Source organism: Hyaena hyaena, unplaced genomic scaffold (assembly GCF_003009895.1).
Source record: "Hyaena hyaena isolate Hyena2069 unplaced genomic scaffold, ASM300989v1 scaffold_45, whole genome shotgun sequence".
NCBI classification, from domain to species: Eukaryota; Metazoa; Chordata; class Mammalia; order Carnivora; family Hyaenidae; genus Hyaena; species Hyaena hyaena.
This window is the reverse complement of record NW_024080677.1, coordinates 4,557,680-4,567,334: the sequence shown is the minus strand read 5'-3', so window position 1 is coordinate 4,567,334 and position 9,655 is coordinate 4,557,680. Positions and strand designations below refer to the sequence as shown.

At 39.1% G+C, this 9,655-nt stretch overlaps 1 pseudogene; it reads left to right on the top strand.

Moving 5' to 3' along the window:
* Window positions 1–254: 254 nt before the first annotated feature.
* On the top strand, window positions 255–1,975 carry LOC120230674 (annotated as a pseudogene).
* Window positions 1,976–9,655: the final 7,680 nt, after the last annotated feature.

Here is a 9,655-nt window from a genome sequence, read left to right as displayed (position 1 = left end):
GGCCAACCTGGAAGAAATGGACAAATTTCTAGACACCCACACTACAAAAACTCAAACAGGAAGAAATAGAAAATTTGAACAGACCCATAACCAGCAACAAAATTGAATCAGTTATCAAAAATCTCCCATCAGAAGCCTCCTATGGTGGTGCAAGCATGAGTATTAGCAGGTGTCTGGTCTATGGAGTCAGTTGTTACCAGCAGCGACATGGAGGCAGAAGGTGGTGTCAGAATAGGGGCCTTTGCCGCGCCAGGATGTTACCCAGCTTAGCCACAGGCGCTGCAGCCTATAGATGTAGCTGGTCCTCCCTGTGTGGGCTCCATCTGCGCTTGAGGGCAGTGGCCCACGGCTCCAGCGAGCGCCAGGAATGGCAGAATTTAGTGACATTGGGAAGCTTTTCAAATATGGTTCCCTGTAGTCACCCATATATTTGTACACTGAATTAAGTGAAGTCATACTCTACAAATGTTCAGAAAGAAGGACAGGGATCACAAAGCCTCAGAATGGAAAAAGAACCATCATTTGATGAAACAGCAGGGAATATAGGCGCTGAACTCAAAGTTCCATTTATTAAGCAAGAACCTCTCCAAGTATGAGTCAAAGCAGTGCTTAAGAAGAGATATTATGAACCAAAGTACACTCAGAATGGTTTCATCACTGGAGTCAGAGCAATGAGTTCTGTCTGAAATCTAGTGATATAGAACAACTTCAAAAAAATCAGATGATGAAGTCCTCATTAAGATACCGAGTCTTTTACTGTATACTTGAGATCAGATGTGGAGGCAAAATCTTTGGAAGTTTGGGGAAGCCCTGAAGCTCTTGCCAGAGAGGAAAAAAAAAGTGTGTAAGGAAGCAGAAATAGAATATATAGAAAGGCTATTTAGAAACCAAAAAACTATTAACAGAATGTAGAGACTTCCTGTAAATACCAAGCCACGGTCCATAACGACATGAGTTGGTTTTTTTAAGGGCCAGGAAAAGTGGTGATGGTTGCCATTTGCATCAATGGATTAAACTGCTTCTTTAAATTTCTTGCCTGGATTTATACGGGTTCAGCAAGTATGTTCTCCGAAACTATACGTTCTTTATCTGATACTTGTAATCAGGGTTTACTAGTAGTGGGCATCAGTAAGTCTATTCAAGCACCACATCCTACTCATCCATATGGATTTTCAAATATGCACTATATTGCTTCACTAATTAGTGGTGTTGGTATTTTCGTGATGGGTGCAGGATTATCTTGGTACCACAGAATCATGGGATTGCTTAATCCACAGCCAATGGAATCTCTTCTATGCAGATATTGTATTTCATCAGGATCATTAGTATCTGAAGGAGCAACACTTCTGGTTGCTGTAAATGAACTTCGTAGGAGTGCTTGAGCCAAAGGAATGTCATTTTATAAATATATAACAGAAAGTCGCGATTCTAGTACAAACCTTATATTACTGGAGGATACTGCAGCAGTCTTGGAAGTAATAATAGCAGCCACATGTATGGGCCTTAATTCTATAACAGGTAATCCATTGGACGACAGCCTAGGTTCTTTGGGTGTGGGCAGGTTACTAGGCATAGTCTCTGCGTTCCTCACCTACACTAACACTGAAGCACTCTTAGCGCGATCCAGCCAGCCAGGTTAAGTACAGCAGCTGACTGAACTCCTGGAGAACGACCCATCAGTAAGGGCAATTCATGATGTTAAAGCCACAGATCTGGGATTAGGGTAAGTAAGATTTAATTCAGAAGTAGATTTTGATGGACAACTTGTTACAAGATCATATTTAGGAAAACAAGATTTTGACCAGATTCTGCTGGAAATTCAAGAAGTGAAAACTCCTGAAGAACTAGAAACTTTTATGTTTAAACATGGAGAAAATATTATTGATACTGAAATATTATTGAAGTAGATAGACTTGAGAAGGAACTGAAAAAACAAAATTCTGAAGTTTGACATGTAGATTTGGAGATATTATAGATTTGATGGAATGAATCACTTTGGAGGAAAGCCTTGGAAACAAGTTCATGGAGCTTGCTCTCCCATACTGAAGGAGTCAGTGCCATTCAGAAGCTGTTCTTTTTTTTTCTTTAAGATGGGGGAAATATTTAATGTGAAGGGCAATTCAGCAATCTACAGAACGAATACTACTTCATACTTCTAAGGGACCTATTCCAAGTTGAATCATTTTGGAAATCATGTTTTTATGTTTAAATAAAGAACATTTTAGTTACATTTAAATTGTTCATAATTTTTCATTTTATGCTGTCAGAGTGTATTGTATCTTGCATTCATGTTTCCTTTCTTCATGTTGGTAAAAATAAGCATCATCTGTAGGATTATGATTTTTAATGTTACCTTTGAAGATGTCACTCCATCAGAACCTGCCAATCTTGAACATTCAGGCTGAATTTAGTTTTTAAATAGTCACTCTGTTTTTTCTTTACAGAATGTGGAAATTATTTCTACATAATTCTGCCCTGAGCATTAAGAGGAACACTCTCCTGGCTAAAATGAGCAAATCAGAGAACTCTAGATGCTGGCGAGGATGTGGAGAAACGGGCACCCTCCTGCACTGTTGGTGGGAATGTAAACTGGTACAGCCCCTCTGGAAAACAGTGTGGAGGTTCCTCAGGAAACTAACAATAGAACTCCCTTATGACCCAGCAATAGCACTGCTAGGAATTTACCCAAGGGATACAGAAATGCTGAGGCATAGGAGCACATGTACCCCAATGTTCATAGCAGCACTCTCCACAATAGCTAAAACATGGAAAGAGCCTAAGTGTCCATCAACAGATGAATGGATCAAGAAGATGTGGTTTATCTATACCATGGAATACTACATGGCAATGAGAAACAATGAAATCTGGCCATGTGTAGCAACATGGATGGACCTTGAGGGTGTTATGCTGAGCGAAATAAGTCAGGCAGAGAAGGACAAATACCATATGTTTGCACGTATAGGAGGATTAGGAGGAACTTGACGGAGGACCAAGGGGGAGAAGAAGGGCGGAAATGGTGGGGGAAAGGGAGAGAGGCAAACCATGAGAGACTCTTGAATGCTGACAAAAACTGAGGACTGATGGATGTGGGGGGGAGGGGGGGATGGGCATGAAGGAGGGCACTTTGGGGATGAGCACTGAGTGTTATGTAGAAACTAATTTGACAATAAACTATTTGTAAAAAAAAAAAAAAAAAAAGATACTTGTAAATAGAACTCAACAGTATATTAAAATAATTATTCACCATGATCACATGGGATTTATCTCTGGGCTGCAGGTCTGGTTCAATATTCACAAATCAGCACAATACACCACATTAATAAAAGAAAGGATAAGAACCATAAGATGCAGAAAAAGCATTTGACAAGATACAACATTGTTTCTTGATAAAAATCCTCAACAAAGTAGGGATAGAAGGAACATATCTCAACATCATAAAGGCTATATATAAAGAACCACAGCTCACACAGTCCTCACATAAAACTGAGAGCTTTCTCCCTAAGGTCAGGAGCATGACAGGGATGTCCACTCTCACCACTTTGTTCAACATAGTACTAGAAGTCCCAGCCTCAGCAATCAGACAACAAAAAGAAATAAAAGGCATCCAAATCAGCAAGGGAGAAGTCAAACTTTCACTCTTCGCAGACGACATGATACTCTGGAAAATTCAACAGACTCTATCAAAAAACTGCAAGAACTGACATGTGAATTCAGCTAAGTTGTAGCATATAAAATCAATGTACAGAAATCAGTTACATTTCTATATGCCAATAATGAAGCAGCAGGAAGAGAAATCAATGAATCAGTCCCATTTACGATTGCACTAAAAATCGCAAGATACCTAGGAAAAAAACTAACCAAAGAGGTAAAAGATCTGGATGCTGAAAATTACAGAAACCTTTTGAAAAAAAAAAAATGAAGAAGACACAAAGAAATGGAGACACATCAATATTAATGGATTGGAAGAACAAATATTGCTAAAATGTCTATACTACTGAAAGCAATCTACATACCCAATGCAATACCAGGACTTTTCAAAGGGATAGAACAAACAATTCTAAAATTTGTATGGAACAAAAAAAAGACCCCAAAGAGTCAAAGTAATGTTGAAAAAGAAAGCCAAAGCTGGAGGTATCACAATTCTGGACTTCAAGCTGTATTACAAAGCTATAATCATCAAGACAGTTTGGTACTGGCTACTGGCACAAAAATGGATACATAAATCAATGAATCAGAATAAAAACCTGAGAAATGGACCCACAAATGTATGGCCAACTTATCTTTGAAAAAGCAGGAAGGAAAAAAAACCATCTCTTCAACAAACAATGCTGGGAAAACTGGATGGTGCCATGCAGATGCGTGAAACTGGACCACTTTCTTACACCATAGACAAAAATACATTCAAAATGGATAAAAGACCTAAATGTGAGACAGGAAACCATTAAAATCCTAGAGGGGAACACAGGCAGCAACCTCTTTGACCTTGGCCGTAGCAACTTCTTATATACATGTTGCTGGAGGCAAGGAAAACAAAAGCAAAAATTAACTATTGGGACTTCATCAAGATAAAAAGTTTATTCACAGCAAAGGAAACAACCAACAAATCTAAAAGGTAACTTACAGGGGCGCCTGGGTGGCTTAGTCGGTTAAGCATCTGACTTTCGCTTAGGTCATGATCTCGCGGTTCGTGGGTTCGAGCCCCGCGTCGGGCTCTGTGCTGACTGCCAGCTCAGAGCCTGGAGCCTGTTTCAGCCTGTGACTCCCTCTCTCTCTGACCCTCCCCTGCTCACGCTGTCTCTCTCTCTCTCCTAGAAATAAATAAAACATAAAAAAAAAAAAAGGTAACTTACAGAATAGGAGAAAATATTTGCGAATGGCATATCTGATAAAGGGCTAGTATCCAAAATCTATAAAGAACTTATCAAAATCACACCCAAAAAATAAATAATCCAGATAAGAAATGAGCAGAAGACGCCACTAGACATTTCTCCAAAGAAGACATGCAAATGGCTAACAGACACATGAAAGATGCTCAACATCACTCATTATTAGGGAAATACAAATCAAAACCACAATAAGATACCGCCTTACACCTGTCAGAATTGCTAAAATCAACAACTCAGGATACAACAGATGTTTGCAAGGATGTAGAGAAAGGGGAACCCGGTTACACTGTTGGTGAGAATGAAAACTGTTGCAGCCACTCTGGAGAACAGTATGGAGGTTCCTCAAAAGTTAAAAATAGAATCCTATGACCCAGTAGTTGTACTAGTAGGTATTTACCCAAAAGATACAAAAATACAGACTTGAAAGGGCACATGCACCCCAATGTTTATAACAACACTATCAACAAGAGCCAAATTCTGGAAAGAGCCCAAAAGTTCATTGACCAATGAATGGATAAAGAAGATGTGGTACAAATATATAAATATCGTAATATTATTCACCCATCAAAAGAATGGAATCTTGTATTTGCAACAATGTAGATGGAACTAGAGGGTACTATGCTAAGCAAAATAAGTCACACAGAGAAAGATACTATATGACTTCACTCATATGTGGAATTTAAGAAACAAAACAGGTAGGGGTGCCTGGGTGGCTCAGTCAGTTAAGCATCCAACTTTGGCTCAGGACATGATCTCACGGTTCCTGGGTTTGAATCCCTTGTCAGGCTCTGTGCTGACAGCTCAGAGCCTGGAGCCTGCTTTGGGCTCTCTCTCTCTCACTCTCTCTCTCTCTGTTTCTGTCTGCCTTTGTCTCTCTGCCCTCCCCTCACTCACACTCTGTCTCTCTCTTGCTCAAAAAACAAACAAATAAATAAATAAATGTTTAAAATTTTTTAAAAAAGTAAACAAAACAGATGAACACAGGGGAAGGGAAGGAAAAACAAAATAAGATAAAAAACAGAGAGGGAGGCATACTAAAAGAAGGTTTTAACTATAGAGAACAAACAGAGGGTTGCTGGAGGGAAAATGTGTCAGGGGATGGGCTAAATGGGAGGTAGGCATTCAGGTGAGCACTTGTGATGATCACTGAGTGTTATATGTAAGTGATGAATCATTAAATTCTACTCCCTTTTTAAAGTTTATTTTATTTATTTTGAGAGAGAGAGAGGCAGAGAGAGAGAGAGAGGTAATGAGCAGGGAAGGGGCAGAGAAAGAGGGAGAGAGGGAATCCCAGGCAGACTCCACACTGTCAGCACGGAGCCTGACGTGGCACTTGATCTCATGGCACTGTGAGATCATGACCCAATCCTAAACCAAAAGTCTGACACTTAACCAACTGAGCCACCCAGGTACCCCACTGAATTCTGCTCCTGAAACCAATACTAAGTTGAATTTAATCTTGGAAGAAAATAAATAAGTATGCTTAAGACAATTGTCTATCAACTCTCACTCTTAAAGATTGTTAAATGCAACACACACAGAGAAAAGTATTTAGAACATAGATTTAGCTGAAGTGAAAGTCTAGGTAACCACCACCACCTCAAGAAGCAACATTTCACCACCCTGGAAAACCCATGTGCTCTGAACACAACTCTGCACAAAAGTAACCACCATCCTGCATTTTATGGCATTTTCTTGGCTTGCCTTATAGTTTCATATATACCTACCTATAGTAGGTCTATAGTGTAGTCTCTAAATTCTTTTTTTTTAATGTTTTATTTATTTTTAGGAGAGAGAGAGAGACAGCGTGAGCAGGGGAGGGTCAGAGAGAGAGGGAGTCACAGACTCTGAAACAGGCTCCAGGCTCTGAGCTGGCAGTCAGCACAGAGCCCGACGCGGGGCTCGAACCCACGAACCGCGAGATCATGACCTAAGCAAAAGTCGGACGCTCAACCAACTAAGCCACCCAGGCGCCCCTGTAGTCTCTAAATTCTATAGCATTGATTGTTTTTAAACTTTATATGAATTGAGTTGTAATGATGTGTTCTTTTGTCTAGTTTTCACTCAACATTGTTTCACAGGTTCATCCATATTGCATGCATCTCCAGTTTGCTTTCATTGCTGTATAAGAAATTTCATTGTATGAACATATCAAAGTTATTTAATCTAGTTATTATTGGGTAATAGGTTATATTATCAAATAACCTATATAATAGGCTTTTCGAATGATTAAAGAGAAGACTTGAATATTTCTATATGTGCACATGAACACATTTCTCTAGGGTGTCATGGATTTCTGGATCATAGGATGTGGCCATAGAAGTATGTGTGCTAGAGCTGACTCATGCTGGCCCCTCAGAACCAAACACTAAAACTTCAGGAATTTTAGGGGCATCTGGGTGGCTCAGCTGGTTGACATCTGACTTCAGCTCAAGTCATGATCTCACTGTCGTGGGTTCAAGTCCCATGTTGGGCTCTGTTCCACAGCTCAGATCCTGGAATCCTGCTTCAGATTCTGTCTCCCTCTCTCTCTGTTCCTGCCCAGCTCATGCTCTGTCTCTCTCTCTCTCAAAAATGAATAAACCTTAGAAGAAAAATTAAAAAAACAAAAAATTTCAAGAATTTTATAATTAACACAGATCTTTTTAAAAACTAAATTATTGGGGCGCCTGTGTGGCTTAGTCGGTTAAGCGTCCGACTTTCGGATAGAAAATTTGAACAGACCCATAACCAGCAAAGAAATTGAATCAGTTGTGAAAAAATCTCAACAAACAAGAGTCCTGGGCCTGATGACTTCCCAGGGGAATTCTACCAGACATTTAAAGCAGAGTTAATACCTATCCTTCTCAAGCTGTTTCAAAAAATAGAAATGGAAGGAAAGCTTCCAGATTCATTCTATGAAGCCAGCATTACCTTGATTCCCAAACTAGACAGAGACCCCACTAAAAAGGAGAATTGCAGGCTAATATCCCTGAGGAAGATGGATGTAAAAATTCTCAACAAGGTACTTGACAACTGGATCCAACAATACATTAAAGGAATTATTCACCACAACCAAGTTGGATTTATTTCTGGCTCCAGGGCTGGTTCAATATTTGCAAATCAATCAATGTGATACATCATATTAATAGAAGAAAAGATAAGAACCATATGATCCTCTCAATAGATGCAGGAAAAGCATTTGACAAAATACAGTATCTTTCTTAATAAAAACCCTCAAGAAAGTTGGGATAGAAAGAATATACTTTAACATTATAAAAGCCATAGATGAAAGGCCCACAGCTAATATCATCATCAATGGGGGAAAACTGAGAGCTTTCCCCCTAAGGTCAGGAGCATGACAGGGATGTTCATTCACTACTTTTGTTCAACATAGTACTGGAGTCCTAGCTTCAGTAATCAGAAAACAAAGTGAAATAAAAGGCATCCAAATTGGTGAAGAAGTCAAATTTTCACTTTTCATAGATGACATGATACTCTACATAGAAAACCCAAAAGACACCACCAAAACCTACTAGAACTGATGTGTGAATTCAGCAAAGTTTCAGGATATAAAATCAATGTACAGAAATCAGTTGCATCTCTATACACCAATAATGAAGCAACAAAAAGACAAATCAAAGACTCAGTTCCATTTAAAATTGCACTAAGGACCATAAAATACCTAGTAATAAACCTAACCTAAGAGATAAATGATCTGTATGCTGAAAACTATAGAAACCTATGGGGAAAAAATTGGAGAAAACACAAAGAAATGGAAAAGCATTCCATGCTTATGGATTGGAAGAACAAATATTGTTAAAATGTCAATAGTACCCAAAGCAATCTACACATTCAGTGCAATCCCAATCCAAATTGCATTGGCATTCTTCTCAGAGCTAGAACAAGCAATCCTAAAATACGTCCAGAACCACAAAAGACCCCAGATAGCCAAAGTAATGTTAAAAAAATAAAACCAAAGGAAAAGAAAAATGGAAGAAAATCACAATCCCGGGCTTTACCCTCTACTACAAAGGTAAAATCATCAAGACAGTATGGTACTGGCACAAAAACGAAGACTCAGATCAATGGAACAGAATAAAGGACCCAGAAGTGGACCCAGAAATGTATGGCCAAGTAATCTTTGACAAAGCAGGAAAGAATATCCAATGGAAAAAAGACAATCTCTTCAGCATGTGGTGCTGGGAGGACTGGACAGCAACATGCAGAAGAATGAAACTGGACCAATTTCTTGTACCATATACAAAAATAAACTAAAAATGGATGAAAGATCTAAATGTGAGACAGGAGATTATCCAAATCCTAGAGGAGAAAACAGGCAACAACTTCTTTGACCTCAGCTGCAGCAACTTTTTACTTGGCATGACTCCAAGGGCAAGGGAAATAAAAGCAAAAATGAACTATTGGGACCTCATCAAGATAAGAAGCTTCAGCACTGCAAAGGAAGCAATTGACAAAACTAAAAGGCAACTAACAGAACGGGAGAAGATACTTGCTAATGACATATTGGATAAAAGGTTAGTATCCAAAATCTATAAAGAATTTGCCAAACTCAACACCTGAAAAACAAATAATCCAATGAAGAAATGGGCAGAAGACATGAATAGACACTTTTCCAAAGAAGACATCCAGATGGCCCACAGACACATGAAAAGATTCTCAACATCACTCATCACCAAGGGAAATACAAATCAAAACCACACTGAAATACCACCTCACACTGGTCAGAGTGGCTAAAATTAACAACTCAGGAAACAACAGATGTTAGC